Source organism: Octopus sinensis, linkage group LG2, assembly GCF_006345805.1.
Source record: "Octopus sinensis linkage group LG2, ASM634580v1, whole genome shotgun sequence".
NCBI lineage: Eukaryota > Metazoa > Mollusca > Cephalopoda > Octopoda > Octopodidae > Octopus > Octopus sinensis.
Window position 1 is genome coordinate 49669121 of NC_042998.1, and position 6234 is coordinate 49675354.

Genomic DNA, 6234 nt, shown 5'->3' on the forward strand with positions numbered 1-6234 from the left:
GGTGATTAAAATCAAAATAAGCAACAAGGATATCCAGAGGTAATGCAGTACGATTGTTTCATGCAAATCCATTTAATTGAAAAATGTAATCATTACATCAATTTAAAATGTAGAGCAATCTTCAGCTGCGCAAAGACATAGAATTTAATTAAATTAGAACAGATGGACACATTAGTATAACTATACCTAAAATCTCCAAGAAGTCAAGGAGATAGACAAAGAACATGTTGTACCTAAAGCAGCATAACCATAATTAAAATGTTCATATATATATATATATATATATATATATATATATACATACATATATATATATACTCAAAGAAATATTACTAAAAAGTGCAATACAGCAGTATTGCTTCCCAGTAAAACAAAGCACCATCAGGTTAAAGTATAAATATAGAATAGTGGTACAACAATGTACCAATATTTACTGGAAATAGCAATTGATAATATACGACACTACAATAAAGCTACACTGTATATATATATTCTGGCAAAAGTGTTTGCAGGTGGTGAACATAAAAAATTTCATCTTACCTGTGAGAAGAACATTAAATAAATGTACAACCCAGATGTGGATAATCTAGGACCTAGGTTTCAAACTTTCCAAATTATGTTTGCTAACATAAATTTGATTAGTTCACTTTGGCTAGATTCACCTAGACAAAATTTCAAATGCCACTACATCATTGCCAGTATTACTTGTCTGAATGCCTAGCTGTTAACAGACCGAGAAAAGTGGAAAAGTTTCCAAACAAAAAATTATTAAATAGTGCAAAACAGTAGTATTGCTTCCCAGTAAAACAAAGCCCCATCAGGTTAAAGTATAAATGTAGGATAGTGGCACAACAATGCCCCAATATTTACTGGAAATAACAGTCAATAATATATGATGCTATAATAAAGGTTTATATTTATATTTATACTTTAACCTGATGGTGCTTTGTTTTACAAAGCTTTTTTTATACGCATACACACACACACACACACATGCACATGCATATACACACACATATTCTCCTACACGTACATATATATACATATATGCATCATCATCATCATCATCATCATCGTTTAACGTCCGTTCTCCATGCTAGCATGGGTTGGACGGTTCGACCGGGGGATCTGGGAAGCCAGAAGGCTGCACCAGGCTCCAGCCTTATCTGGCAATGTTTCTACAGCTGGATGCCCTTCCTAACGCCAACCACTCCGTGAGTGTAGTGGGTGCTTTTTATGTGCCACCTGCACAGGTGCCAGGCGAGGCTGGCAATGGCCACGGTCAGATTGGTGTATTTTATGTGCCACCGGCACGGAAGCTAGTCGAGCCGGTGCTGGCATCAGCCACGAGTCGGATTGTGCTTTTTACGTACCACCAGACCAGGGATCCTGGCTGGTTCAATTCGATTTCGATTTCGCTTGCCCCAACATGTCTTCACAAGCAAAGGGGTTTGGCATGGATGCCTGTCGTACGGTCGGATTGGAGTATTTTACGTGCCACCGGCACGGAAGCCAGTGGAGGCAGCGCTGGCATCAGCCACGAGTCGGATAGTGCTTTTTACGTGCCACCAGACCAGGGATCCTGGCTGGTTCAATTCGGTTTCGATTTCGATTTCGCTTGCCCCAACATGTCTTCGCAAGTAAAGGGGGTTGGCATGGGTGCCTGTTGTTGGATGAGGTTCTATATCGACTTCGCTTGCCTCAACAGGTCTTTGTGTCCAAGGGAGGAAAGGCATTCATAAGTGGGCTGGGCTCACTTGTCCTGCCTGGTCTTCTCACGTACAGAATATTTCCAAAGGTCTCGGTCGCTGGTCATTTCCTCAGTGAGGCCTAAAGTTCGAAGGTCGTGCTTCACCACCTCGTCCCAGGTTTTCCTGGGTCTACCTCTTCCACGGGTTCCCTCAACTGCTAGGGATTGGCACTTTCTCACACACCTATCTTCATCCATTCTCGCCACATGACCATACCAGCGCAATCGTCTCTCTTGCACACCACAACTGATGCTTCTTAGGTACAACATTTCTCTCAAGGTGCTAACGCTCTGTCGAGTATGTACACTGACATTACACATCCATCGGAGCATACTGGCTTCATTCCTCACGAGCTTACGCATGTCCTCAGCAGTCACGGCCCATGTTTCACTGCCATGTAGCATGGCTGTTCGTACACACGCATCATACAGTCTGCTTTTTACTCTGAGCGAGAGGCCTTTAGTCACCAGCAGAGATAAGAGCTCCCTAAACTTTGCCCAGGCTATTCTTATTCTAGCAGTTACACTTTCAGCGCACCCACCCCCACTACTGACTTGGTCACCTAGATAACGGAAGCTATCAACTACTTCTATTTTTTTCCCCTGGAAAGTGACGGAAGTTGTTTTCTGCAGATTTTCGGAGGTTAATGCTCCCGAGCATCTGCCACATACAAAAACTATCTTCCCAGTTAGCCTACCTTTGACATTGCTGCACCTCTTATGTGTCCATAGCTTACCCTGGGTACATCTTATAGAGTTTCTACCTACACCTTTTCTACAGATCGAGCAGGGCCATCTTCCTGAAGACATTTGTGGATTGTCTACCTTCCTACTTATTAGTACTTTGGTTTTAGCTAGGTTGACTCTAAGGCCCCTCGATTCTAAACCCTCCTTCCACACCTGGAACTTCTCCTCCAGTTCTGATAGTGACTCAGCAATAAGAGCAAGGTCGTCAGCGTAGAGGAGCTCCCAGGGACAACCTGTCTTGAATTCCTCCGTAATTGCCTGGAGGACTATGATAAATAGGAGGGGGCTGAGTACTGAACCCTGGTGGACCCCAACCTCTACTTTGAATTCTTCTGTGTACATGTTGCCAACCCTAACCTTACTTACGGCATCTCTGTACATGGCTTGCACAGTCCTCACCAGCCATTCATCTATCCCTAGTTTCCTCATTGACCACCAGATAAGGGATCGGGGGACCCTATCAAAAGCTTTCTCCATGTCAACGAAAGCCAGGTACAGGGGCTTATCTTTGGCTAGGTATTTCTCCTGCAGCTGCCTTACCAGGAATATAGCATCAGTGGTACTTTTCCCTGGCACGAACCCAAACTGCATCTCATCTAAACTAACTCTCTCTCTAATTAGTTGGGCTATGACCCTCTCCGTAACCTTCATTACTTGATCCAACAGCTTGATACCTCTGTAATTATTGTATCTAGGGCATCACCTTTACCTTTGTAGCAGTTGACTAGTATGCTGCTGCACCAGTCATTGGGTATGACTCCTTCGTGTATCACCTGGTTGACTATACGGGTGACTAGGTTATAGCCGACACTGCCAGATATTTTGAGCATCTCTGCAGTAATTCCTGATGGGCCTGGGGCTTTCCCTGTCTTCATGCTTCTAATTGCCTTAGCTACCACGGAACTATCAACTCGGATAGCTGGTCCCTCTGTTGGGTCAACATTCGGCAGACTCTCTTTATCCCATTCATTTTCTTTATTCAGCAACCTTTCATAGTGGCATGTATTTGTGTGTACAAGTATGTGTATACACACACACACACTTATATACATATACATACACAAGCATACAACATTGTTCATATTATCTTCATGGAAGACATCAGTTTGCCCAGCTTTATCATTTTCTTTTCCTCTCATCGGCAGGTGATAGTATCTGGTTTCTTCATAACTGGCATGGAAAAGAATCTTTGGTATATTGGTAATTCTGCAGCCACCTCCTGAAAGCCATTCCAGTTTTCATTGTTCATAGGAACTTTCTTTCTCTAGCAGATCTGCTTTCCTGGACAAACAAAGGCAATGAAATCTTTTGCTGGTTTCTTCTGTAGTTTCCTCTGTGACTGTTGATTAGAGCAACTTAGTTTTTTGCAGCATTGAAGAGAACCTTAAGAACCGAATTGTGTCCTCAGGTACATGTGTCCAACAGCGAACAGTCGAAAATGTGTTTTGGTGTACTTATTTTCCTGCTCTTTGATAGCTGCCACCTCATCAAATTTATAGAAGATTGCAAGATATTGTAGCAAGTCGTTATTACAACACTTGTTGGCAGTTTATAAACATATTTACATATTTATTGCTACCATGTGGAACTCCTGTATAATCCTATGTATGTGTGTGTGTGTGTGCGCGATAATTCAAACACTTGGAAGGTTTGTAGAAGTAGTTAATGGCTTCCTATCAAGAGCTTAAATATCAGTGTATTTCAATGTAGCCAGAGAAAGAATGAGGCAGAGAAATGTCATGGGGCTGGCACAAAGGGAATCTCTCTTGAAGTGAAGGATAAATTGTACAATAATTCAGTATGTAGTACAATGAATTATAGGCATTAAACGTGAAGGATAAGTGACAGCTGGAAAGAAATAAACTGAGTATGCTTCACTGGGTGTAAGATATTAGTGTGCATACATAATGAAGCATAAATGTGTTGAGAAAAAGAACCTAGTTTGAAAGGAAAACTTGAGTAAAAAAGATAAAAAGAAACGGGTAGAGTCCGATTGAAAGAGGTGGAAGGGAGACTACTCTTGTACAGCCATGTAATACTTCTGTAAAATGACATTCGTGTGCTTAAGCGCCAAGTTTGATTCAGCACACACATTTTCTCTATAAACTTACATTAATGAAAACTCTACACCTGTGTTACCAGCTTTCTGGAGAAACTTAATTAATCATGTACTTCAATATTTTGATCTAATCATTCTTCGTAATAGTTTTTGTAATAGCATCACAGTTGATAATTCATAATGTATGTGCTGTGTGCTCTAGTTTCATTAGCTACGGATTTTCTGACCTATTACCATCAAAAGAAATTTGTTCAAATACTCTGTCATGTCAATGTTTTATCTCTTCACATGCTCTAGTTTAAAATTATCAGAATGCAGTTTAAGAGTCATCTTGCCGCCTCGACTGGCTTCCGTGTCGGTGGCACGTAAAAAGCACCATCCGAATCGTAGCCGAAGCCAGTGCCGCCTTGACTGGCTTCCATAAAATGCACCAATCCGACCGTGCCCGATGCCAGCCTCGCCTGGCACCAGTGCAGGTGGCACGTAAAAAGCACCCACTACACTCACGGAGTGGTTGGCGTTAGGAAAGGCATCCAGCTGTAGAAACTTTGCCAGATAAGACCGGAGCCTGGTGCAGCCTTCTGGCTTCCTAGACCCCGGTCGAACCGTCCAACCCATGCTAGCATGGAGAACGGACGTTAAACGATGATGATGATGATGACTGGTTGATTAGATTTGACAAGAATCCTTAATTATTGTTGAACTCAATAACTAATTCAAATACATATTTTTTATCCTTGTGAACTGTTTGAAATAAATGCTACTTACTTTACCTCATTAGTTTAGCATGTAATATTTAAAGTTCTACAACATAGATAATGTTCTTAAACACGCATAAAGGAATGATGAGTTTCTCTAACAACTCACATTGGTTTTTCTGTTTTTTTATTACCTCGAAAATTTATTCACACAATAAAACATTTTAGCAAAGAAATACACCTCTTCTGATTTATCTCTTTGCCAGACTCATATTTACTTACACAAGTTCTTTGATGGGCAAGAGACTTATGTAAAAAGTGTACTCCACACCTCTACAAAAATATCTAGTATCATTATGAAAACACTGTTTTCCTGTAACATTGATCTTACAAATGTACTGAAATATTTCCCCAACAGTAACTCTCTTTCAAAATATCATGTCATATCTTTTTAAGCTATTGATTATAACACCCCAGAAGAAACTTAAACAATGATTGCAGTATATATCTCTATCAATTTCAACTGTAAGCTCTTAGCCAATCACATTACTTTCCAATAATAAAAATAATAATAATGGTTTCAAATTTTTGAGAGGCAAGTCAACTACATCCTCCAGTATTCAACAGGTGCTTATTTTGTTGACCCCTACTGGAGGAAAAGTAAAGCCAATCTCGGTGGAATTTGAACTCAGAACATAATGACAGACGAAATGCTGCTTAGCATTTTGCCTGGTATGTTAACAATTCTGCCAGCTTGCCCTCTTAATAATAATAATAATAATAATAATAATAATAATAATGTTGATGATGATGATGATAATAATAATAATACTAATGATAATAATAATAATAATCTCCTCAATACCATAGATTTGCTTGTCAGTTGCTTGACCTTAATCTTGATGAATTTCTCTCTCACTAATAGCTGATTTCACACTTCATACTCAACCTGGTGAGATGGATGAAGAAACAAACACGTC